General features: G+C 44.7%; 1 protein-coding gene across 9 annotated transcripts in view; it reads right to left on the reverse strand.

Annotated features, from left to right (window-relative positions):
* LOC137563493 (testis-specific gene 13 protein-like) overlaps positions 1-27,768 on the reverse strand; it is a 235,827-nt gene that overhangs the window by 54,215 nt on the left and 153,844 nt on the right. For all 9 annotated transcript variants that reach the window (XM_068276007.1, XM_068276010.1, XM_068276005.1 and 6 more), the window contains one exon: positions 23,910-23,977. The gene's annotated coding sequence lies outside the window, so the exon portion shown is untranslated. The remainder of the gene's footprint in view (positions 1-23,909; positions 23,978-27,768) is intronic.

The following is a 27,768-nucleotide window of genomic DNA, read 5'->3' on the forward strand; positions in this document are numbered from 1 at the left end:
AATGCCGATTTCTGCTCAAAGGAAACATTTTCATCATAGAAGGCTTTGTTTAAATATATATTTTTTTGGGGAGGGGGGGGGGGGGGGGAGCAGAGCTTATCTTCTCTGTATGTTAGTAATAGTCATGTGTCTACTTAAAAGTTTCATTTCTGACACTTAACATTGTGCCATTTATACAGTGGGCAATAACATTTCAGGGCACAGTTAGAAACATAGTATACCCTCTGGTGTACAGGGCACTATCCTGCAACCTCTGTACTAATGACATTCCAGCAGCTTGCAGTGCATAGCACAATATATTCCAGCTTTTGAAGTAGACCTGTGATCTTGCCAGTGTCTCCTGTAGTGTGGTCCTTGCTGATGTAAACCCACTGCTGTTGTGCATGGGATACCAAGTAGGTGACAAATGGCCCGGATAATATGGACAGTAAAGTCAGAAGAGAGTAAGGCTGATATATACAAAAAATGAATGTAAATATCCTGGAAAAGGACTGTGCTGAAGCCCAGGAAACCATTAAAATAATGTGTTTATTTTAATAGCTAAAACTTTGTGTTTCTGATTGTGGTTTAAAGGGAACCAGAGAGGATTCAATATACATACCTGGGGCTTCCTCCAGCCCCATACGCACGGATCGCTCCCACGCCGCCGTCCTCCGCTGCCTGGATCCGCCGCCACCGGGTCCCGTCATTGCCGCGAGTCGGCAAGTCGGCCGGCGGACGCGGCCAATTCTCCGCATTACAGGGTGCTCTCTCTCCATACAGATACGCATGTGGCTGCTTACTGCGCTGCCGCATGCGTACATGTATGGAGGGAGCCCCTGTGATGCGGACAATTGGCCGCGTCCCCCGGAAGTGACGGGCCCGGTACCGGCGGATCCAGGAAGCTGAGGACGGCGGCGTGGGAGCGATTTAGGCTTATGGAGCTGGAAGAAGCCCCAGGTATGTATAAAATCATTTTCTTTTTTCAACCCCCCGTTCCTCTCTGGTTCCCTTTAAGTAGAATGTAAACTGATGCGACTTTAAAGAGAAACTCCGACCAAGAATTGAACTTTATCCCAATCAGTAGCTGATACACCCTTTTACATGAGAAATCTATTCCTTTTCACAAACAGAGCATCAGGGGGCGCTGTATGACTAATATTGTGGTGAAACCCCTGCCACGAGAAACAAGAAAAGTACGTACTCTTGGCAGTTTCCTGTCTGTGAACCTTGCTGCATTGTGGGAAACAGCCGTTTACAGCTGTTTAGAACTGCCCAAAAAAAATGCAGCAGCTACATCACCTGCCAACAGTAAAATGTTCACTGGAGTTCCTCTTTAAACAGTGTACCATTTACAAGAATCAAATGACTTTATAAGGACTGGGTCCTGGCAGAGATGTAAATATACAACAGTTGATGCAACTAAAAATGTCTGTTATACATTACTAGTAGACCCAAGTCTTTCAAAACAGGCTCTAGGTCTCGCCTCCCTCCCCTCTCATCCTCCCGATGACCGCTGCACAGTCACCGCGCATGTGCACACCACCTGTGCCTTTTGGCCCCATCCTGCCTCAGCTCTCCTCAGTCTCTGCGTCCCTCCCTGCACATGCGCAGTAGTGCAAAACACGACACACACACACACACACACACACACACACACACACACACACACACACACACACACACACACACACAGGAAGTGCAGGAATGGGACGCAGAGACAAAGGGGTTTTATTATAGAAGAGGTCACATGATCTGAAGGAACAGAGCTGTAAGATCATTAGTTCTTAAAATTACAAAACTTCCAATAATAGAAGTCTGTGCTGATGATTTAGCAAATTAAGGACCTTTAATGGAGGCTATTTATTGGGGAAGGAAAGAAGCAAAGTTTAATACTGTAAACATATTCATGGGATCTTGAACTCATCCCTTAGTAATCATTACTGGTAGTTGCAAAGGATGATACAGTGAAAAGAAACAGTCCAAATAAAAGCAAATAATATTAAAAAAGTGGTCATTGACATTAACACCAAAACAATTCATAAATAAGGTCAGGCAGAGTGCACTGCTGTAGCATGCAGTCAGTTCCTGCAGTATAGGTGAGTCTTCCCCGGTCATTATAACCGATTTCAAATGGTGCTAGAAAATTCAGAAGACTCTGAACACCAGAAGAAATCGGTCATCTTTTAAAAGGGGTATATATCTTCAGATTTGTGTTGCTTGATTGATGTCTTCCTTATTCATATTATATCTTCTGTGACTTCTTGGTAAATCTAAAAGAAAAAATCCAAAGTGCAAACAAAAAACTAAAAGGTAAAAATTCTATACACTGCAGAAGTATTTACTGTAGGCAATATTGGTAAGTTTCAAACAAGAGATTTTTCATTTCTCCAGGTGCAAAGAAAAGGTCAGATTAAATAGAAATGACCTGTCTCAATAACAGCCTGTAGTACTAAAATACATGCATTTAATAAACTTAAATGCGAACCAAACCTATTATGCTTTAGTTTAAATTAGCTCAGGGTAGAGGTAGATCAAGTGCCAGGCTTTCATGTCAGTGTCCCCTTTGGGAAGATTGTGCTTTACTTCCTGTTCCAGTGACAACCAAGGACCAAATATAAGATGAACCCCCTTTGCCTTCTCTGCAGTACATGTTCCATATACTGTGTTGCTATAGGGCAGCGTTGGCAAACCTATGGCACGAGTGCCAGACCCAGCACGCGTAGCCTAATCTGCTGGCACACCAATGCTGCTTGTGAACTGGCCGCGTCGTCTACTAGACGCCGCCGCGCCAGTTCATAGCCCGCAGAAGCAGTCTCCTGGGAGGCAGAGCAGGGCTACGGGAAGATGGCGTCCGTAGCCCTGTACTGGAGACTATTTGTGTCTCCAGTACAGGGCTTCGGGCACCATCTTTCCGTAGCCCTGCTCTGCCTGTCAGCGCGGGAGACTGTAGGAGGATCGTCCGGGGGAGATGCGCGCCGGAGCCTGGCCGAGAGAAGACTTCTGTCAGGTGAGTACATTACTTTTTTTGCAGGGTAAATACGGCCCACTGTTATTTTCTGCTGAAATGTGGCCCACCGCGTCTATTTTCTGGTGAAATGTGGCCCACCGCGTCTATTTTCTGGTGAAATGTGGCCCACCGCGTCTATTTTCTGGTGAAATGTGGCCCACCGCGTCTATTTTCTGGTGAAATGTGGCCCACCGCATCTATTTTCTGGTGAAATGTGGCCCACCGCATCTATTTTCTGGTGAAATGTGGCCCACCGCATCTATTTTCTGGTGAAATGTGGCCCACCGCGTCTATTTTCTGGTGAAATGTGGCCCACCGCGTCTATTTTCTGGTGAAATGTGGCCCACCGCATCTATTTTCTGGTGAAATGTGGCCCACCGCATCTATTTTCTGGTGAAATGTGGCCCACCGCGTCTATTTTCTGGTGAAATGTGGCCCACCGCGTCTATTTTCTGGTGAAATGCTGCCAACTGCGTTTATTTTCTGGTGAAATGTAGCGCACATTGCGTTATTTTCTGGTGAAATGCGACCCACTGCGTTTATTTTCTGCTGAAATGTTGCCCACATTGCGTGATTTTCTGCTGAAATGTTGCCCACATTGCATTTATTTTCTGGTGTCTGGGGTAACTGTTGCTGCATTATTTAATGGTCATTGTTGGCTATATTTTATTAGTATACCCGCCGTAACCCCAAAGCAGCAAATATAGCCAACTATGACCATTAAATAATAAACAACAGTGTCTAAAGGTCTGTTCACACCATGGGCTTAATTCACTAAACCGCGATAACTCAAATATCACACCTTATGAAGAGATATCACACCTTATGAAGAGATATCACACCTTATGAAGAGATATCACACCTTATGAAGAGATATCACACCTTATGAAAAGATATCACACCTTATGAAAAGATATCACACCTTATGAAAGTTAACACTCCTTATCAGAGTAGCGTAGCGAGCGCTACAAACTTATGCCTGCTAATTAAAATGCTCCTGCCCTGAGCCCCTGCGGCTTCGTAGCGCTCGCTATGCTACTTTGCGTGTTAACTTGGATAAGGTGTGATATCTTTGATAAGGTGTGAGATCTTTTCATAAGGTGTGATATTTGAGTTATAACGGTTTAGTGAATCAAGCCCCATGTGTGGTGCCATCTGTTACAGTGTATTTCTATACTGTATGTGTAACCTGTATATACATAAAAATTCCATAAGATCTCATGCAATCATTCAGAGCCACAAGCATTGGTGCTGTGTGAATAATAAATAACAAAGCATTATGATTTTTTTCACACAGTGCACGGGTCTGTAGGTAGCATGCATCTATACAAAAAGCGAGCATTTTCACTTTTTTTTTTTAAATCACCTGGATGTCATCTTCAAAAGTGCATACACAAACCACAAATGGCAACCCATGTGTATGTACTATGTAAGGAGGAGTACTGTGGCATCAGTGGATCAGTCCTCCAGTGGTCCAGATCATTCCTGACTGACAGAACACAGAGAGTATCCCTAGGTCCTATAATGTCCAAACCTGCACCTCTACAATTCGGAGTGCCACAAGGATCAATCCTATCCCCTCTGCTGTTTGCAATCTACACTTTGCCACTCAGTACACTTATCCTACGTCATGGCCTGATGTACCACTGCTACGCCGATGACACACAGCTATACCTGTCCTTCAAACCTGGTGGAACATACCCTACCCCAAACATAAACTCTTGCTTAGCTGAGCTACAGGCATGGATGAATGATAACTGGTTGAAACTGAATGCTGACAAAACTGAGGTCCTGTTTGTCCAAAGCCAGCACTCGCCATCAAAACAGCTCTATCCTAAAACAACACCAATCAGGATTGGGAATTCAGACATATAAACAGCTCCAACCTTGTGCGCAGCCTTGGCGTAATAATCGATGGGGAATGGAGTTTCAGAAACCAAATTTCATCTGCAGTTAAATCTTCCTACTTTCATCTGAAGAACATTGCAAAGATTAAACATCTGATTCCCCCAGAGGATCTTCCAACCCTTATCCACGCCTTCATCACATCACGGCTGGACTACTGCAATGCCCTTTATGCTGGCCTCCCCAAAAAGGACCTGTGTCGCCTGCAATTAGTGCAGAATGCTGCTGCCAGATTGCTAACAAACCAGCCTAGCCACTGTCCCATTACACCGATCCTTCACTCACTGCACTGGCTACCAGTAGAATGGAGAATACTCTTCAAGATTGGACTGCTGACATTCAAATCCCTGCACAATCTGGGTCCTGGATACATGAAGGAAATGCTGAAGCTGCACCACACCTCTCACAACCTCAGATCAGCAAGTTCTATAAACTTATAAACTTGGTCACTCCCAGAGTGCACCTCAAAAAATCTGGAGATAGAGCCTTCTGTCATGCTGCCCCTACTCTTTGGAACTCCCTGCCACACCCATTCAAATCCAGACTGAAAAGCCACCTGTTTAGCCTGACATTTCCAGACTTATAAAATTCTTCCTCTGTACCACGATGGTCGGAGCCATGCTTATGCGTTTGAGTCCCATGGGAGAAAAGCGCTTTACAAATGTGATTTGTTGTTGTTGTAAGATCTTTTATATGTAGGCATAAAGGGTCTTTCTCTCTCCTGGATATCTTCCCACCTCCCTAGAAGGTCTTTCAGTCTCTTACGCAGCTCAGACCTCTTCTCCACATTCTTTGTCTGTGGGGGTACCTCAAAGCTCTGTCCTTGGTCCTCTTTTCTTTTCCATCTACAGGCACAGTCTTGACAACTTAATCAACTCATTTGGGTTTAAATACCACTTACATGTAGTTGATACACAACTGTACCTCTCAGCCCCAGACCTTAACTCCCTCCTGACATGTGTGCCTCACTGCTTGTCTGCTATATCCTCTTTCTCTCTGTCCACCTCTCTGCCTGATACAACAAAAAAGTGTTAATAACAACCTTATAACAAATGTTCCCAAAGCACGGTGCTTAGAGGTAGTAATTGACTCCTCTCACTATTTTATTCCTCAAAATCACTCCCTAACCAGCTCCTTTAACTTCTTGCCGACCGCTCTACGCCGATTGGCGTGAACACAGCAGCAGCCCCAGGACCGTTCCACGCCGACTGGCGTGGATGGCTTTCAATGGGGCTAGCAGGAGATCGCGCAATTGCCACTAGGCGACTGTTAGACGGCGAAACCACCCTCTATTAACATAGTACAGTGCTGCGATCTAAGACAGCGATGTACTGGGAACAGCCTTGTGACACGGCTGTCCTGCTGGTACACAGTAGAGCGAACGGCTCTCATAGGCTGAAGCCTATGACAGCTGATCACTGTGATTGGCTGGCTGGGGGGTGGGAGGGATTTAAGAAAAAATAATGAAATTTATTTAATAATAAAAAAAAAATAAAAAACACTGGGGGAGTGATCAGACCCCACCAACAGAGAGCTTTGTTGGTGGGGATAAAGGGAGGGGGGTGTCACTTATGTGTGGATTTGTGCGGCCCTGCAGCGGGCCCTTAAAAGATGCAGTGGCCCAATTTAAGAAAAATGGCCTGGTCTTTAGGGGGATTTAACACCGCGGTCCTCAAGTGGTTAATCTCCAACTCAAAAACATATCTTGCATCCAACCTTTTCTCACTCAGGACACAAATAAAATGTTAATACAATGCTCTTATAATATCTTGTCTAGACTCTTGTAACATACAACTTTGTGGACTTCCAACTAACAGACTGGCAATGCTCCAATCTGTACTGAACTCTGCTGCTTGACTCATTCATCTTTATTTTCACTCTCTCTGCAGCTCCTCTACAGGTCCTTCTAAAAAAATTAGCATATTGTGATAAAGTTTATTATTTTCTGTAATGTACTGATAAACATTAGACTTTCATATATTTTAGATTCATTACACACAACTGAAGTAGTTCAAGCCTTTTATTGTTTTAAGATTGATGATTTTGGCATACAGCTCATGAAAACCCAAAAGTCATATCTCAAAAAAATTAGATCATTAAAATGTTCTCTAAATGAGCTATTAACCTAATCATCTGAATCAACTAATTAACTCTAAACACCTGCAAAAGATTCCTGAGGCTTTTAAAAACTCCCAGCCTGGTTCATTACTCAAAACCGCAATCATGGGTAAGACTGCCGACCTGGCTGCTGTCCAGAAGGCCATCATTGACACCCTCAAGCAAGAGGGTAAAACACAGAAAGAAATTTATGAACGAATAGGCTGTTCCCAGAGTGCTGTATCAAGGCACCTCAGTGGAAAGTCTGTGGGAAGGAAAAAAGTGTGGCAGAAAACGCTGCACAACGAGAAGAGGTGACTGGACCCTGAGGAAGATTGTGGAGAAGGACTGATTCCAGACCTTGGGGGACCTGCGGAAGCAGTGGACTGAGTCTGGAGTAGAAACATCTAGAGCCACCGTGTACAGGCGTGTGCATGAAATGGGCTACAGGTGCCGTCAAGTCACTTTTGAACCAGAAACAGCGGCAGAAGTGCCTGACCTACAGAGAAGCAGCACTGGACTGTTGCTCAGTGGTCCAAAGTACTTTTTTTTCGGATGAAAGCAACTTTTGCATGTCATTCGCAAATCAAGGTGCCAGAGCCTGGAGGAAGACTGGGGAGAGGGAAATGACAAAATGCCTGAAGTCCAGTGTCAAGTACCCACAGTCAGTGATGGTCTGGGGTGCTATGTCAGCTGCTGGTGTTGGTCCACTGTGTTTTATCAAGGGCAGGGTCAATGCAGCTAGCTATCAGGAGATTTTGCAGCACTTCATGCTTCCATCTGCTGAAAAGCTTTATGGAGATGAAGATTTCATTTTTCAGCACGACCTGGCACCTGCTCACAGTGCCAAAACCACTGGTAAATGGTTTACTGACCATGGTTTACTGTGCTCAATTGGCCTGCCAACTCTCCTGACCTGAACCCCATAGAGAATCTGTGGGATATTGTGAAGAGAAAGTTGAGAGACGCAAGACCCAACACTCTGGATGAGCTTAAAGGAGAACTGTAGTGAGAGGGATATGGAGGCTGCCATATTTATTTCCTTTTAAAGGGAACCTTAACTGCCGTGGAAAAATAAATTCACTTACCTCGGGGCTTTCCCAAGCCTCCTGCAGCCGTCCTGTGCCCGCGCCGGTCTTTCGGTGCCCTCCGGTCTCCCTCCGCCGCTAAGTTTCGATTTCGGACGACTGCCAGTCGTCCTTGGGCCTCTTCCGCATTCCTCGTCGTAAACTGCAGTAAAGCGCGTCCGCATGACGCGTTTGGCGTCAAGCGATGACGCGTTTGGCGTCATGCGGACGCGCTTTACTGCAGTTTACGACGAGGAATGCGGAAGAGGCCCGAGGACGACTGGCAGTCGTCCAAAATCGAAACTTAGCGGCGGAGGGAGACCGGAGGGCACCGAAGGACCGGCGCGGGCACCGGACGGCTGCAGGAGGCTTGGGAAAGCCCCCAGGTAAGTGAATTTATTTTTCCACGGCAGTTAAGGTTCCCTTTAAGCAATACCAGTTGCCTGGCAGCCCTGGTGGTCTATTTGCCTAAAGAAGTGTCTGAATCACACCAGAAACCAGCATGCAGCTAATCTTGTCATATCTGTCTAAATTTGTCAGAAACACCTGATCTGCTGCATGCTTGTTCAGGGCCTATGGCTGAAAGTATTAGAGGCAGAGGATTAGCTGAATAGCCAGGCAACTGGTATTGCTTAAAAGGAAATAAATATGGCAGCCTCCATATACCTCTCACTACAGTTCTCCTTTAAGGCTGCTATCGAAGCATCCTGGGCCTCCATAACACCTGAGCAGTGCCACAGGCTGATTGACTCCATGCCACGCCGCATTGAAGCAGTCATTTCTGCAAAAGGATTCCCGACCAAGTATTGAGTGCATAACTGAACATAATTATTTGAAGGTTGACTTTTTTTTTTGTTTTAAAAAACACTTTTTTTATTGGTCGGATGAAATATGCAAATTTTTTGAGATAGGAATTTTGGGTTTTCATGAGCTGTATGCGAAAATCAATATTTAAACAATAAAAGGCTTGAACTACTTCAGTTGTGTGTAATGAATATAAAATATATGAAAGTCTAATGTTTATCAGTACATTACAGAAAATAATGAACTTTATCGCAATATGCTAATTTTTTGTGAAGGACCTGTATATCAAGCTCTTCATTGGCTAACAATCAAACAGAGAATCCAGTTAAAGCTCTTAACCCTATCCTACAAAGCTCTCTGCAATATTTCTCCCTTGTACACCTCCTCGCTAGTTTCCAGATACCAACCCAACTGCAATCTCAGATCTGCACTTGACCTTCTTTTGTCCTCTTGCATTCATGTATACAAGATTTCTCACCCCTCCTCTGGAATCACCTTCTACAACACACCCATCCCTCTCCAACCTTTGAGATCTTTTAACTCTTCCTCAAAATTCACTTTTTCCAACAAGCATACGCTCTACCTTAGGCCATTTCCCTTTTGACCTCTGGCCAACTCACTGCCTCTAGGTATGAATATTGTATACTACCCCACCTCTTGTTCCCCTCCTATTCCTTTGGTTTATAAGCTTGCAAGGGCAGGGCTCTCAGCCTTTTGTGTCTTAACCACTTAAGCCCAACTGGACGAGATTTCTCGTCCAGTTGGGCTGCGCGCACTCCCGCGGGTCGCGCGCGCTCCCGCGGGCCCCCCCCCCGTGCGCGCCCCCGCTGCTGGCCGCTAGCCCACCGATCAGTGAAAGGGATTATAAATCCCTTTCGCTGATCGGACCCCCCCCCGGAGAAAAGCCGACAGCGTCTCTTCAGATGCTGCGGCTTTTCTGAGCTCTGGGCTCCTTTCTTCTGCCTGGGAGCGAGATCGATCGCTCCCAGGACTTTTTGATTCTGGCCATCTTGTGGCCAAATAGCAAATTACACCTGAAAAAAAATAAATTGCAAATTAAACATATAAATATATTAAAAAAAAACCCTGTTTACCTCCCACACCAAAAAATACCCACATACAAGTTTAAATAAAAAAAAAAAAAAATTACAATAATAAAAAAAACAAATAGTTACCTAAGGGTCTGAACTTTTTAAATATGCATGTCAAAGGAGTATATCAATATGATTTAATAAATTATGGGCTTCTAAACAGTGATGGACGCAAAACGGAAAAAATGCACCTTTATTTCCAAATAAAATATTGTCGCCATACATTGTGATAGGGACATAATTTTAATGGTGAAATACCCGTGGCATATGGGCAAATACAATACGTGAGTTTTAATTATGGAGGCATGTATTATTTTAAAACTATAATGGCTGAAAACTGAGAAATAATGAATTTTTTCCATTTTTTTCTTATTCTTCCTGTTAAAATGCATTTACAGTAAAGGGGCTCTTAGCAAAATATACCACCCACAGAAAGCCTAATTGGTGGCGGAAAAAACAAGATATAGATCAATTAATTGTGATGAGTAGTGATAAAGTTATTGGCAAATGAATGGGGGGGGTGAAAGTTGTTCGGATGTAAAAAAATTTCAACCCTTCGGGCTTAAGTGGTTAAAATATGCTTCACATTTTATTCATGTTACTTTTGTCACTGAAATGACCAATTCTGTATTTTGTACCAATTCTGTATATTACTGTACACCATTGTCTTTATTATGTACCCCATGTTTGTTTCTTACTTTGTACAGCACCAGGGACTACATTGGCCCTTTAAAATAATAATAATCATAAATATAAGAATAAGTAATAAAAATGCAATTCAGTATGCAACTGACGCATTGGTATGTACAAACTAAGCATACAGGAAGTATGAATAAACCTTGCATATTTTTATTTTTGCAGTGTGAACAAGCCCTAAAGTGTCACTAGGATAGTAAGGAAGCAGAATTTCTACAAGGGGCACAGAGCACTAAACACCCAGCAAACATTTTAGTGCTTCCCCATAAAAGCCAGTGAAATAAAACAGTTTATTTCATGCTCCCTCAGATTTTAAACTACAATTGACTTAGATGCAACATGTCCGCCTCCCATGTGAAAGATGCCTGAGTCTAGGCATACTCAGGTGTGACTCAATAGAAAGGAGGGGAGGGCAGGCCTCTCCACCTGCCGTGCCGAGCATTATCAAGCATCTGGACTGTGTCTTTTATATGGGCAGCTGACAGGCAGTGAATTCATCACCTGTCAGTTGCTCTACTGCACCAGCCAGGCTCTTTTTAGCACTCGGTACCAGCACTGGACAGGAAGCTTCCCCATAAAAGTTGCATCTAAAGGCAGTTCAGCTGTCCGCCTTAAAGAGGGACTAAGGGAGCAGCTGCCTCCATGTGAAAAAGGGCTAGTATTTGTTATTATTCATTGCTCGTCTTAGTTGTTTGTCCTTAACTACTTTCGGACCGAGCGAGTGCGAATCTACGTCGGGCAGGGGGCGCTGCGGTCCTGACAGGACGTAAACTCTATGTCCCATTGACCGCGCGCCCCTGCCCGTCTCCGCCGCTCTGCCCCCGCCGCTCGTTGCTGCCCTGCCGCCTCTATGACAGCAGAGCACTGTGAGCCGGGCAGGAGCCGTTTTCATTGGCTCCTGGCCCTGTCATTCATGTAAGCCGCTCTCATTGGCTTACATGGAGTGACAGGGTCAGGAGCCAATGAAAGCGGCTCCTGACCGGCGCACAGCGCTCTGCCGTCATAGCGACGGCAGAGAGAGCAGCCTGCGGCGGGGACAGAGCGGCGTGTTTGTCGGGAGCGGCGGATCATTGCGGCGATTCGTCGGGAAGCGGCGATTTACGGGACCAGCACCCTCTGGTCCTTAAGGAGGCAGAGGGTGCTGGTCCAGAAAGGGTTAAATATGACCTGAACATAAACTACGCAGCACATACTGTAGCTATGTGCTCAAACAGCTATTTATCAAATGGGATTACCAGGTGATATAAAATCATTACAGTTGAGCTCCAGGCAAACATAAGTCCTTCACTACCGCCAACAGAGTCAGTCACCCCTTATATTAGAGCAGATTTAACTTTTTTTCCTTATCACAGCTCTTACATCGGTTACCTGACATACACAATCTTGGCATCTGTACCAAACCTCTAACCCTATAAACGACAAGAAAAATAAATGCACAAACCCCCACAACATTTAGAAAAAAATGCTTTTTTTTCATTTTAAAAAGACAATGATAGAAACCGGACATGCTATTTGTAGTGTTTTTCAAATCTATCCATTAGTGTTTTAAAGATTTAGGTCTCTTTCACACCAAGACATTGCGATAGATGCGACGTTAAGGTCGCATAACGCGTCCCTAACGCAACGCATGTGAGCTTTGAAGTTGGACGTTATATAGAGCCGCGTTATGTGTCTCTTGATGCGTACTTTTTGACGCATACTATCGAACGAAAACGGCGCATGCAGCAAAAGACTGTGGAGACCACTTGATCGGAACACTCCGCATCACGTGGTCCTGCCAGCCAATCGTCGCACAAAGCGGCCGCTCCAGGAAGAAAACACGTTACGTCAGCACAGTGTAGTGAATATTAATTAGCCATGTGGCTAGGCACAATAGCGGACTCTCCCCTCCTCCTTTCCTGCACTGAAAAAAAAACAAATATTAGTGAGCATGTGCAAACAGTCTAACGCGGCTAAAACCGCGTATAAAGCACAGCATGCTGCACTTTCATTGAACGTGCAGCATTACACTGTAACGCAACGTGGGCACTGAGAACAGCCCATTGATGTATCATTACTGTGAGTTGGGCTGCGTTACAGGCTGCTCTAACATGCGCCTGTAACGTCCCACTGTGAAAGCAGCCTTAATGTCAAATGATTAATTGGTGGTGGTGTTTATTATTATTGTATGACATTTTTTGCCCCTTCAAACAGTTTGATTTTTTTTTTTTTTTTTTTTAAACGGTTTTTGAAAGAGACACATAGGCCTCAATTCACTAAGCTTTATCAAACACTTGATCAAACGTTTGATAATTTACCTCATGGGTAAAATCTAAATTTTGAATTCACTAAGGTGTTATAGATTTATTGAACGTTTTAGTGATAAAACATTTGATAAATATAGAACACCTTAGTGAATTCAAAATTAGATTTTACCCATGGGGTAGATTATTAAACGTTTGATAAAGTGTTTGATAAAGCTTAGTGAATTGAGGCCATAGGCTTTTGCCAACAGTATGTTCTGGTCCACAAGTATTTTTACCCAAATTACATTTTTATGAAAGATCAAAAAAGGGATGTTAAAATGTAATTAGAATAGCAAAGTAATAAAACCTTTGAAATTACTGAGGTTAGGAACAGAAAAAAGAAAACAGTGTAGCACAGAAAATAGTTAATGAAACTTGTCACAGGGGATATATTCGAGGAATGCTGGCATCCACAATGGTCTGAAAAGAAGATAGAGGGAGAGGGGTGGCGCTACTTCATGACTGTTACATCTCAAAATGCACAAGTTTCCTAGGCAAAGAATACCATAGAGTAAGTTTATTTTCCTATAAAGAAAACCTGTAATGTTTAGGGAAAGGAAAATGAGATACTTTCCTTTGGAGGTGGAAGCCTCTTGAAAGCCTCCTGTCCTCCCCCACCAAGCCGTTTGAGAACAGAAACCCCCAAGGCCCGGCCACACTGCAACTACAAAGTAGCATAAACCTGCCCAGGTTTCAGTGGAAACAGCAGAGATTAGGTCTGTGCTACTGTACAAGCGCAAATGGCTTGCGTTTGCATAATATCATGGACCCGTTTGGGCTCAGCTTTTTCCACTTAAGCCTGAGCGAAACCATGCTACTGCGCAAACGCCAGTCGCCGACAAACACTCCTTGATAGTTTTGCGGAGGGGACAGAGCTGGAATGGCCTGTGGAGGAGGACGGGGAAGCATCTGGAGGATCCCTCTCCCAAGGGGAGTACCCATTTGGGGCACTCTTTTCCTCTACAGGTATATACACAGTATAAAAAGGTTTCTTTGCTTACTAAATAACTGCATGTTTCTGAAGTCCTGCAGTTTGACAAAGCTATAGACAAATACTTCCAATTTAGAGATCCGATTACCTTAAGCAGGGGGAAAGTCCATATTAATTACTAAAGAAAATTCTTGCCTCTTGTACTGCCATTCAGGAGGAATGCAAAAGTCTTTATAGAGAAGGATCAATCGTAGAGACTCCGGTATTTCTGATGCAGAATTACTGCTTCCAAGGACACTGATTTCATATGGTGCTAGACATTGCCAAGTTAAATCTAAACCACCACGTGAAACCAGCCTCCTGAGAACGTGACACTGTGGTGTGCTGCTCCTGTTATTGTTCCAGCTGCAGTCTTGTATGTGCGGATCTGCCACTTACCTTTATCAGCGCCATTTCAATGTTCTCACGACTCCTCACCTGCTGTAACAATGCAGGAATGAAGGCACTGCCAGGGCTGACCGAAAGAGTTACAGCTCAGAAAAGAGTCACCATCATGACAACAAAGGAAGAAAGCAAACTTTACCTGTGATCATTTTGTTCAACATTATACTGTAGTGGAAAAAAATGAAATTAGAATAATATAATCAGAGTTTCTATGCAGAATTCAGCCAACCATCAGTTATATAAGCAATTAGTGTCCGTTACAAGACCAAAATCAGCTGGCTGTGAAAATGGGTAGCAAAGACAGATTTTCTTTTCTCTAAATGCATAAATCAAGCTAGTTAAACCAGACCTGAACTCAAAACTTCCTCTCTGCTCTAAATGGATAAGCAACAGCATAATAACCTTTAAAGAAAAACATTTCTTGGTTACAGCTGATACAAATCTTAAAATAAATCTCCAGTGTTTCTACTTCCTTCTTTCATGGAAGCAGACATAATGTTAACATTCTGTGCTTTCAAATGAGCTTATCTGCCATGACGTCAGGTTACACAAGGGAGAGATCAAATTACAACTTGTGATTAGACACAAATGAGGGGGAAGTAAACAGGTTAAACTCTCTTTATACACAAAAAGTGCACTTCTTTCTGTTTTCCTTCTGTCCTGCGAAAGAGTTCAGGTCCACTTTAACATTTTTTTTCAATATTCTAATGTTTATCTCAAAGTAAGGGTTAAAAGCTCCAGCCATAACTCATGGAAGTTTCAAGTGACTCCAGCAGTGAAGGGGTTAGGCGTGATGGCGACGTTCACATATCCAGCTGGGATGTCACGTGCCAGTCAGAAGATTAGTCCGGGTAAACAGGCATGCTGTGTTTGTGTGACTCAGCACAGAGTGCAGAAAATACACATGAACAAACGTCATGCTATTATAAAAAGCACTGCGGATGAATGCTTGAAGAAAACACAAGAGGGCCTTCTGAGTTCGTCAGTTGTTTCTCAATAGCGTTGAATTACGCATCCCCATATGTGCTCAGCACACTTCACTTCCACCCTTAAATTAAACAAATGCTTCAAGTGGTCTCTTTTATACATGTACATCCCCATCTGATCCAGGGAATAGCCATGACAACCTCTGTCCATTCCAGTGAGAGGAATCTTCAACAGCTAAAGAAAGATTTGATAGGCCCCTTTTTCCTGTCAGACGGTCACTGTGATATGCTGACAGATGGACAGTAAATAAGTGTATAATAACATTCTAACGGCAAGTGTTCTAGGGATTAGGAGTCTCCTATCAAATGTTTATTTTTAAATTATCTGATGCTGCCAAAGTCCTCAGGCTATACATGTTTTTCCAAACTATGACAAACAAATAAGCATGCAGATCAGAGGTTTCTTACTGAAGTCTGACTAGATTAGCTGCATGCTTGTTCCAGGTAATTGGTTCAGACACTACTGATACCAAAAAGATCTGCAGGACAGCCAGGCAACTGGTGTTTAAAGCCAATGGGTACCGGATTAAAAAAGAAAAAGTCAGATACTCACCTAAGAAGAGGGAAGGCTCGGTCCTAATGAGCCTTCCCTCTCCTCTCCCGGTGCCCTCGGTGCTGCGCTGGCTCCCCCGTTCGCGTCCGCCGCCGCAGGGACTTCGGAGGTGTTCGGGAGCACTCGGGCTTCCGAAGACGGGCCGCTCCATACTACGTACGCGCGAGTGCGTCATAGAGGGCGCTCGCGCATGCGTAGTATGGAGCGGCCGCGTCATCGGGAGCCCGAGTGCTCCCGAAGGCATGCGGAAGTGGCAGTATTTGACCGAACTGGTCGAATACTGCCACGGGGGATCCTGCGCGGGACCGGGCACCGGGAGAGGAGGGGGAAGGCTCATTAGGACCGAGCCTTCCCTCTCCTTAGGTGAGTATCTGACTTTTTCTTTTTTAATCTGGTAAACATTCACTTTAAGAGAAAATAAATATGGCAGCCTCCATATGACTCACTTCAGGTGCCCCTTAAAGGGAACCTAAACCTTAAACAATACCAGTTGCCTGGCAATCCTGCTGATCTCTTTAGCTGCAGTAGAGGCTTAATAACAGACCTGAAACAAGCATGCAGCTAATCCAGTCTGAGGCCTAGTGCACACCGAGCGTTTTTTGGAGCGATCCGCCGGCCGCATCCGCCTGTAAAAACGCTTGGCTAATGTATTGCAATGGGATGGTGCACACCGGAGGTTTGAGGTTTTTGCCCAGCCACAAACGTGCCTCCTGCTGCACGTCTGCGGTTTGCAGAAGCGTTTCATCCTCAATGTAAAGTATAGGAAAAACACAAACCGCTCTGAAAAACGCTACTTCAGAGCGGTTTGCCAGGCGTTTTTGTTACAGAAGCTGTTCAGTAACTGTAACAATATGTGTAGTCTGCTACACAAAAACGCACCCAAAACCGCTAGGTAGGTTTAGAAAACCTCTCTAAACATACCTAGAATCGCTCTGAAATCAGCTCCCAAAACCGCTAGCATATTGTGGATCTGCTAGCGGTTTTGGTGTTCACTGGGCCTGACTTCAGTCAGAGAACCTGATCTGCATGCTTGTTCAAGGGCTGTTGCTGAAAGTATTAGAGACACAGGATCAGCAGGAGAGTCAGGCCAAGGAAAAATCCATATCCTTCTCAGTTTAGATTCCCTTTAAGCACACCCAGCTTACCCTTACTGTACCTACTGAACTACGACCAGTTTTGCTCATTTCTTATGAAAGAACTACTTTTATCACATTCCAGTTTCTGCTTTATGCACCTGCAATAAAAACCATTAGATTATAAAGAGTGCAAAATAAAAACATTTGGATTATAAAGGAGTGCACCTTGACATATCCAGGCTGTGTGTCTTCTACCTCTATGGACTCCATTGTACCATACAAACGTAACTGCTGCTTGTGATGTGTTTGTTTTGAAGGCCTATCAGAAGCACAACCTTCATGCACATATAAGGAAAAAGTCTAATCATGTATTTGCACAAGGAGCTGTGGAACCAAATTCAAATAATCAAAGAGCTGTCTATTTATCCTGTCTCCTCTACACATGAAGAGTAGGGATGGCCAATGAGATGCAAATAATCCCACCTTGCATGCAAATGTATGCAGCTTGGAATGGGAAATGCTCCTCCAGCTGATTTTGCTTTCCCCAGTTCCAAGCTGCATACAATTTGCAGTAACTGTGCCTGCAAGTCAGAATTAGGCCTCTTTTCCACGGACTGTTGATAGGCAGTGAAATGCCTCTCAAACTCTCACCACAGCTTGCTGCTGCCTGATAACTGCTCACTGCTGCCTGGTAACTGCTTGCTGAGCACACAGCTCAACAGTTCGTGGAAAAGAGGCCTTAATTGCATCTTCTAATTTACAGAAATGAATACAGTATGTAGTGGCTACTGCAGTATCTCTTTCCCAGCATGTGAAACAGCATAGTAGGGATAGGCCACTTCTGTGCATTGACTGAAAAAGATATACCGTATATAACTGTGGATAGGACTTTCGACACCCACATTTCGACACCAAAAGCTGAGAGGTTGGCCTATCTGTGGGGGACCCTCGTATGCAGAGTGTGTTTTAGAATGTATAGCTTCCTGTGCTTTCTCCGGCTTGCTTCCTCTAGAGCCCTGTGCAGCTTTCCAAACTGCCCACCAGAGCTTCAGGCTCATTGCAGTCACGTGAAAGTGACACTAGAGGAAGCACGCCAGAGTGAAGGCAGATCCTGCACCTGTTGGCACGATACAAATCAGCAATCTGCATGAAGGTGGGGGGATGGGATGCGACAGCAGCACATTTAGGGGTGTGTGTGTTAGCCAATCGGTGGGTCATAGCTTTTGGCAAATTCTGTAGGCCAAAAGTGGGGGAGAGTTGGGCTTATCCATGCGTATATATGGTATTAATGGACAATATCTACAAAATGATTCCACTTTAAGGGCTCTTTCACACTAAGACGTTGCGTTTCATGCGACGTTAAGGTTGCATAACGTGCCCCTAACGCAACGCATGTTTTGAAGTTGGACGTTCTATAGTGCCGCGTTATGCGTCTCTTGATGCGTACTTTTTGACGCATACTATCGAACGAAAACGGCGCATGCGGCAAATTAAAAAAAACAAAACAGTACTGAGCATGTGCAAACATCCAAACGCAGCTAAATACAAGTATAACGTACAGCACACTGCACTTTCATTGAACGTGCAGCGTTATACTCCAACGCAACGTGGGCACTGTGAACAGCCCATTGATGTATCATTGCTGTGAGTTGGGCTGCGTTACAGGCTGCTCTAACGTGTGCCTGTAATGTCCCACTGTGAAAGCAGCCTAAAGGTAAAAGTTGAAGCAGTTGCTGTTCTGCCAGCTATATGTCATGCTGCGTTATTTCCCTGACTGTGGTTCTGCTTATAAGAGCCTGCATGCTGAGATGACACTGATTATGCATGAGCGCTCCTGAAAGCAAGATCTGCTGCTTCGTTTAAAAATATTATCAGCACATCAAAGTTTCTTTGTCGCTCAGCAGTACAAGTTCTCTAAATAGTGAGCAAGTCAGTCAGCTGAGTCACTTAATCTTTCTTCTGTGCAGAGGCCTGAAAGCAAAAGCTGGCTGATAAATACATTAAAGAGAACCCGAGGCGGGTTCCTCCATCGCAATCCCCATACAGAGGCTGGGTCTGCCTATAGAGCCCAGCCTCTGTTGCTAGTTAGTTTCCTCCAGAGCCCCCCCTGCGCTCAGCCAGACCCCATAAAACACAGCCGCGCTATGTGGCTGTGTTTACCTCACTAACGTCAGTCTCGGCTGCTCCCCGCCTCCTGAATCACTCCGGTCCCTGCCCGCATCCCTTCCCTCCAATCAGCGGGAAGGGAAGGGACGTGGGCGGGGACCGGAGCGATTCAGGAGGCGGGGGAGAGCGGAGACTGACATTAGTGAGATAAACACAGCCGGCTGCGACACGCTGCGTGTCGACAGCGCGGCTGTGTTTTATGGGGTCTGACAGCGCGTGGGGGGGGGGGGAGCTTTGGAGGAAACTAAATAGCAACAGAGGCTGGGCTCTATAGGCAGACCCAGCCTCTGTATGTGGATTGCGATGGAAGAACCCCGCCTCGGGTTCTCTTTAAACATTTGTGCAGAGGCAGAAGCAATGTGGCCTCAATATCATTTTCCATGAAGGATGGACAAACAGGGATTTCATCATAAGACTGGTGGTAAAATCAGTCTGTTTATGGCTAGCTATAATGGGTGATTTATAACTGTAGTCATTTACCCTTGCTTTTACGCTTTTAGACTATCTTGTGCTGCGTATGAATTTCATAACTGTTGTCACTTAGTTCTAATTTGCTTTTCACATGTGTCATGCACACTGAGGCAGACAGCCCTTCCCTATGAGGTCACACTGACTATCCAATGGGAACAGTCTGTTCTGTTTGCTGGCTTCTTCCATTCGCTCATTGTTTGCATAGCTTATTCATAACAATGTATGCTGCAGTAACCCCTTCAATAGCATGAAAATGAAAGTAAATAACTAGTTTGGCTTGATGAGCAAGATAGCCATTATTCCTATGTGGAGAACCTTTGTGGAGAGATTTACATCAACAGATTTCAGGTTTGCAAACAATTAGTCAGCTGGATATTTTTAATGGTAACCATCCTGTTAACCTGTGTCCACATTCTGCAAAGTAAAGTGTATTTGTAAAAGCTTTCTGCAGCTTGCCAACTTGTTAATGCCATGTGCTTGGCTTTAGGCTACTTTCCAGGGCTGTGGAGTCGAGGAGTCGGGGCAATTTGGGCACCCAGAGTCGGAGTCGTTGATTTCATTCTGAGGAGTCGGATGATTTTTGTACAAAATCCACAGCACTGTTAAGTATTAGACTAAGGAGTCGGAGAGTCAGAGTTGGGGCCATTTTGGGTACCCGGAGTTAGAGTCGTGGTTTCATAAACTGAGGAGTCTGAGTATTTTTGTACCAACTCCACAGCCCTGCTACTTTCACACTACAGACTGCATTACATCGGACAATATAATCGCATAGCAAAAGTGATGAGGTTATAGCACAATGGGACGTTCACACCGGCTTCACATCGGTGAGGTGGTATCTGTTAGAAAAACGTGAGGGTGCCATACCGGATAATGTGTGCGTTTACAGTTGTGGTGAAGCATTCTTATGTACTGTATGTTTCATGCTTAATGCACGATGCAACCTTTCCCCTCTGTTGTTATCCTGTTTTTACAGGATATGCAACACAATTTACTGGTGTGAAATTAGCCTAAGGCTCCTTTCACACCAGACAATGCGTGCAGGAGCCATTCTCCTGCACGCGTTGATAGCGGCGTGTCGTCGGGTATCTGCGATGCCACGCAATCAGCAGTGGAAGCTATTAATTGAACCCGAAGGAAAATGCCGGCTCCCGGTGGATCGACGCTCCTGGGTGCGTCGGAACCGCAACATACCGAAACGTAGTGTCGGGTGTGAAAGGTAAAATGAAAGTCTATAGACTTTTATTTTACCTTGGTTAACGCAAAGAATTGCCTTTATGTTACAATGCAGTAAAGGGCTCTGGTGTGAAAGAGCCCTAAGAGAATATTTTCCCTGCTTCTCACCTTTGGTTGGTGTGAGACTCAGGCTTGTCATAAACTGTGCCCACCTCTTCCTGCCTCACTAAGGTGCTCACTAGCCGTCACCATCTCGAGTCATGTGATATTAATGACAGGATTAGTAGTGACCCATTTGCAATTAGCCTAGAGCAGCAGCAGAGAGAACTGCACCTCAGGGCCCTATGTGTGGGAAGGATACATGCTTGCTGCCCACAGAATAAGTCATATTTTTGTTGCATTTGTAAATCAGCATTATAAAATGACAGTCAGAAACATGACAAGTGTTTTAGAGGAATCAAGGCTACTGTTACATACACTTGAGATGACAAGTGCGGGACCTGGACTTCCTGTTTGCCCAATCCCTCAAAGGAGACAATGCTTGCTTACCTGCAAAAAATTTTTTTTAAGTATTTCTATGTAATTCAGAAATGTCTGCTGTGTGTTTACTTTAATAAAATACATACACCCCAAGCAAATTATTTACACAGACGTCATCTGCCTGTAAATAAACCACAAATCATTTCCAAATTTCCATAATGCTGTTTTCAAACATTTAACAAAATAAGAAAAGAAGCTTGAAACCGCAGATGGCGCACTTGTTTTTTTTATGGTTCCAGGTGGTTTTTTTTTTAATATGAATCAGCATGCTGTAATGCAGAACAGCCACTTGAGGGTGCTGTGTGACTGCCAAGTACTAGCCAAGTAACTACGCACACAAATGAAACGTATCATTCAAAGTATGGGGCCATTTTATAAAGACGGAGCAATCTCCCGGAACATTTGCAGGCCTGGATTCGTCTGAATTCACTAGCACCATAATACTTCCTGACAAGAGCTGCACAGAATGAACACAAATAAAATGCTGATCTGCGGCACATTTGCTGTATAACTGATCTTTAGTGAAAATCAGAAATTTCATAACTGAATTTCTCCAGAAGCTCAACACCTGCCACTAGTAATAGTAAAAAAATTACATAAAAACATCACATAAAACAAAAACAGTAAACCCACATGATGAATGCATCTTTCTTTCATGAGTAAGGCTGGTTTCACAGTGGGACGTTACAGGCGCACGTTAGAGCAGCCTGTAACGCAGCCCACCGCACAGTAATGAAAAATCAATGGGGCTGTTCACAGTGCGGACGTTGCGTTTCATTGTAACGCTGCGTCACAAGACAACGTACTGCATGCAGTACTTTGGACGCGGCTGAGCCGTGTTAGACTGCTTGCACATGCTCAGTAATGTTGGGGAGGAGCGGAGAGCGGCCAGGCACATGGCTAATTAATATGCACTGCACGTTATGACGTGCAGTGTTTACTTCCTGGAGCAGCCGCTCTGTGCGGCGATTGGCCGGCGGGACCACGTGATGCCGCATGCGCACAAGAGTGCGCATCACGGCATCACTGACGCCAGAGTGAGCTGCACAACGCGGCTCACTCTGACGTCCAGATCCAGCACCACCAGGCGTTGAGTTAGGGGGACGTTATGCGACCTTAACGCCCCCTCTAACGCAACGTCCTGGTGTGAAATTAGCCTAAATCGGTCACTGCATTTTTTATAAATAGGAAGATTTTATGATGGTGAACATAGCAAATCAATTGAAAATCAGTGCAGCCAGACTGCACACTTTCATAAACTGACCTCAGACTTCTACTTCATAGAAAATAAACAGCAGACATGTTACTTCAATCCTATTATGCACTGCTAAAACTTATTTATATAAAAATATGCTGCATATGTAGTGTTATAGCACAAGTGATGCAGCAAGCTAATACTATTTTGAGGTAGATTAGTAAGATTCAAAGAAGTTTCCACAACTCACCTTCTATTCCGCCCAATGGGGATGAATGAGATAAGACCCCAACGCACTCCAGTGTATAACCCTTAAAGTGTACCAGAGATGGTACACTGGGCCCGTATTTATACTTACTGGGGCAGGGGTTTAGCAATAGGGGTTGCAACCGCATCAGGGCCCTTGGGCCAGAGGGCCCCTCCCTCAACTGCAGTTTTAGCTCTCTATTGGTCCTGTGCTCATAATAATCACTACTATAGGTGCTTTGAATAGTTGTAATCATTTACAAACCGCTCTCCATCCCCTCTTGGTGCACCGTATCAGTTATGTATAGAGTGCTTGGGGGGCCCCAATGTAAAACTTGCATCGGGGCCCACAGCTCCTTAGCTACGCTACTGACCTTGGGCTTCCCCCAGCCCATGAGCTTTCCTCGTCGTCCTCTTCAGCCCTTCCATCCTGGTGCTATGATTACTGGTAATCTGGTACTTCGCCGCCAGTCGTCGGGTTTGAGCATGCGCAGCTTGACTGCACTTCTGTCCCCTGGAACATTCTGCGCCTGCACAGTACGCTCCAGGGCACAGGAGCCCGATGAGGGGTGTGCCTGTGGCCAAGCCATGCATGCGCAGAAGCCCGTGACTGCCCAGATTGGTGGGAGTTATTGTGGGAGAACAGAGGGACCGAAGAGTACGGTGAGGGAGGAAGCCCCAGGTAAGTATAAATATGGTCTAGTTAACCATCTCAGGTTTACTTTAACTTCCATTTATATAACCCTTTATCTCCTGATCAACTCCCCCAAAAAGTATCACATAAGTATAGGCCCTCAGTGGGACATTGTAGTGTTCATACTTGAACACCATGCACAGAGCAACCATAATATACAATGGGTATTATGCTTATTTTATTTTTCACATTCTCTCTAAAGGACACCTGAACTGACCTAAACAAATTGTAACATTAAACATGATATTCTGTGTTTTATGGGGTTCTGATACTTAAAGGTCCCCTTATTTTGCTGGGCTCCCCTCCATAACGCTGCTCTCCCCCCCATTCGTGGCTCCGACTGGAGTCAGTGGAATGGAAGCTGAAACAACAGCACATGCTCTGCCTCATTCCGCACTCCGTGTATGCGCATACTGCATACCAATTCTCAGTTCAGGTGTTAAATCACATATATAGGTGCATGCCTTTGGCTCATCAGGTGTCAGTACAACTACATATACCTCAATCTATAAGTGATGTGGCAGCAAGGTGGCGGACAAGTGGAGGCCAGTAACACGTCACATAGAACCTGAAAGACAACATACAATCTTGTTATATGCAATGTGTCATAATGCAATTTATCTTTATATTTCAAAGGTATTTAATGAATCCTCCACACTGCAAATAGTGCTAAAGGAGTAATCCTGGAAGCAGGCTCCTACCTGCAGCTGCTGCGATACCCATGTCTACTCGAACACGCTGAAACCAGCGCTGGACACTTGGGCGCAACAGCGCAGGAGACTTGGGCGCACCCGGCGCCACCATAGGCCGTAATAGGAACTACGGCTATAGCAGGCACAGGGAGTAACTTCAGTGCCATCAGAAGACAGAGCTGAAGTTACTTTTAAAACATAATAATTCGGCTTCCAGCATTTGCTGGAAGCTGAATTATTTCATTCCCCACCATCCATGGCGGCCTGGAGGGGGAATAGTATTTAATACGACCGGGACTTTTGCGGCAGCAGGATCAGCCATATACCGGCTGTATCCTGCGCCCAAGTCTCCAGCGCCGTTATCTCTCGTATGCTTTCTACTCCAGTGGATCAGGACTGTGTTGATTCTTCACACACACACAGCTGAGATCTGCTGCAACAAACTGCTTTTGTATATTCTAATAAATCCGTAAAAAAAGATTTACCCTGTTCCTTTCACTGTGGACTAAATGCTTCTTCAAGCAAACTCCAACAAGTTTTTGGTTGTGTGTTGTGAAGTGATGATACATGGTTGCATGGCTGACAGCTGTGTGTCTTTGAAACAGCCCAGGCCCTGACCGTGGCTACAAGTCTCTAGTGATTAAGCTCAGCTAGAACGGAAGGTTTAAATGAGCTACACCTGTTCTAAGCTCCACACGTCAACAGAAGACAGCTTACTCTTCCAGCAGCCAAGGTGATTATGGAGCAAAGCTCTCACAGCATGTGTATGGAGACTGTTTACTGTAGCCTATGTGGATAATGAATGGCAGCCATCTCACCATCAGGTCATTGGTACATGTGATTGCCTCAGGGTCACACAGCAGCCACAAATAGCAACACACTTCACATCAACAAAAACTAAACTCTAATAACCCCTCGAAGTTCAGGAAGAAAGAATTCATCATTGTGTACAAGATAAATATACTTACAAGATACCATTTTTAACTTTGTAAACTGTTGTCTTAAAGGGACTCCGAGCTCAGAAAAAAAAGGCAAGTTGTACTCACCAGGGGCTTTTTCCAGCCCAGTGCTGGTCGGGAGGTCCCACGCCGGCGTCCTGGCTCCTCTCCTTCTCCCCGCTCCGGAATGGCTGGCAGGCCGCAGCCCGGGCGACACTCTCCCGAGTGTCGGGCTGCTTCTTCCGCATATGACGCGGATTACGTCACATGCCGGCCGCCTCGCGTCATCACGCCGGCCGGCGTGAAAGTACTGCGCATGCGCGAACAAAGCATTTGCAAACATTTGGCACACATTTCCTTTGCCCTGCAGGAAAACTTTTATTTCTAAAGGGTAAATCTGATTACTTCCAATTACAGATTGCAGCATAGCAGAGGCTAAGAGCAAACACTATTTTAAGAAACCATTGCATTCCAGATGAAAGGCATTAATTAGAGTAGTCACAATTAAAAGTTCCGACCATAGAGCAGGGGTGTCACACTCCAATAGTGTGGGCAAAAATTAGAAAAATTGGGTCGCGGGCCAAGCTCATTGTTTTGTGGGCATCTCCCTCCTTTATACAGTTCCCTGGTGTCTAATGACCCCCTCCCATATACAGTTCCCTGGTGCCCCCCCTCCCTTCACTATAATGTTCCCTGGTGTCTAATGGCCTTCCTCCCCACTACAGTTTGTGCCCACCCCCCCTAAACTGTTCCCTGGTTTCTAGTGGTCCCCCCTTATACAATTCTCTTCTGTCTAGGGGCCCTCTGCCTTATACAGTTCTCAGGTGTCTCTGCATCGGCGCTACCCGCCCGCGTCACTTCCCTCCCATCAGCGGGAGGGAAGGGACACGGGCGGGTAGCGCCGATGCTGAGGAGGCGGGGGAGCGGCGCTGACAGACAGCACTTAGGTAAACATTGTGCTGGCGACACGCTGCGTGTCGCCAGCACTGCGGGGGTATAGCGGCACGCAGGGGGGTCCCGGAGGCACACCATGGGGCAACAGAGGCTGGTCTTAGTGTGCACAACCAGCCTCTGTGCCCCAGTAAAATCCCACCTCGGGTTCTCTTTAAGAAAAACTGAAATCAAAATAGACTGTTTCAGCACTTTCATAAATTAGACATGAAGTTCCCTACATTTGTCATTACAGTCTGTCATATTGCAAAATATTCACAGATGCATTTGTATGTGACATGATGGACTATGCTGCACAGCACATCCAAAGATATTACCATTGACAGGATCCCTGCTGAAAGATGAGAAACTTTCCAAAAGGAAGTCTGTAGCTTGGATGAACAACATACCGTACATTATTTGCATAATTACAGTACTAAAACCTACTAGAGATGTAGTGGTATGTAGAAGAACCCAGGAGCACCGATGGCTTAAAAGTAGATGCGTGCCACGGTCCCACCTCTGTACCAAGGGTCCCAATAGCAAAAATCCAAGTAAGGACCGGCACCGCAAAAAGAGTATTATAGCTCAAATACTTTAATTTAATGCTTAATTTAAGTATTTGAGCTATAATTCTCTTTTTGCGGTGCCGGTCCTTGCTTGGATTTTTACTAGAGATGTAGTGAACTGTTCTTCTGCAAACAGTCCATGGGCAGCCTGCCTCTGTACTACTTCTGGCTTGGCAAGGTCCCACAGTAGTAGGTAGGCACTGGCCTGGCGGCGCAAGTCCTCGATCGCGTGCCTGTGGCACAACTTCACCATTCCACTGTTTGGAATACCTTTGATTGGTTCTGATAGTACAGACCAGTGTTCTGTCAAATTCTTATATCTGACCTTTTTGAATACAAACTTTTTTGCATTGAATATCACGGTGTGCGTGTCCTTGTGTTATTTAAGGATTTTTTTCAAAATCACATCGCTACAGTGAGAACACACACATATGATAACATTAGCAAGAGCTTTTAAAAGCATAAAGCGCTTATAGTGTGAGCAAGCCCTTACTATGTTTCAATGTTAATAGTGAAAACATATTGTGGACTGTGTCCTCATTATAGATTATTCAATTGTAGTCAGTGGAATAGGAGTTGAAAGGTTATACTCCCAACCAGAAGCCAGGCGGCAATAAAAATCTGATTTCTAACCTTATTCCATCCTATCAAAAACATAACAAAAGAAAATGTTCTGGTGTTCAACTTTAAGAATCACAGTGCTGACTTGCAATGAATATTATAGGTACATATGGAGAGAGGGGGCCCTTTGGCAGTTTAAGGCTCTGTGGCAACATGGTCTGGCTATATCTTGAAATTCAGTGGTAAGGCAAAAAGACTCTGCCCCAATGGGGAGTATGAAAAAACATTCTGTACTTGTGTATTATACTTTTATTACACTATTGCATTTCCCTATTACCTTGCCTTTTTAAACACTACTTCCCTATGACATATCTCTTTATAGTTCCTGTGTATGTCACAAGTAACTGGCTGCTTGTCTTTCCATCCATTTCCCTCCATTGTTCCTTGGTACAGGATCTCACTTCATGAGCTGCTGGAGCAATAGCAAGCCACTAAAAATATAATTCTCCAATCGCTATTAATGGTTTTATGATATTTATAATAAATAAAAGAAAAAGTGAACATTCAATAAAGTCTTGTATGCTGTGTAGCCTGTACATATCTATGTTGCATAGATGTAGGCTCTGGCATGTTTGTCTTGTTTGATTTGAGATTGCTATTCTTGCATCT

Source organism: Hyperolius riggenbachi, chromosome 3, assembly GCF_040937935.1.
Source record: "Hyperolius riggenbachi isolate aHypRig1 chromosome 3, aHypRig1.pri, whole genome shotgun sequence".
Taxonomy (NCBI): domain Eukaryota; kingdom Metazoa; phylum Chordata; class Amphibia; order Anura; family Hyperoliidae; genus Hyperolius; species Hyperolius riggenbachi.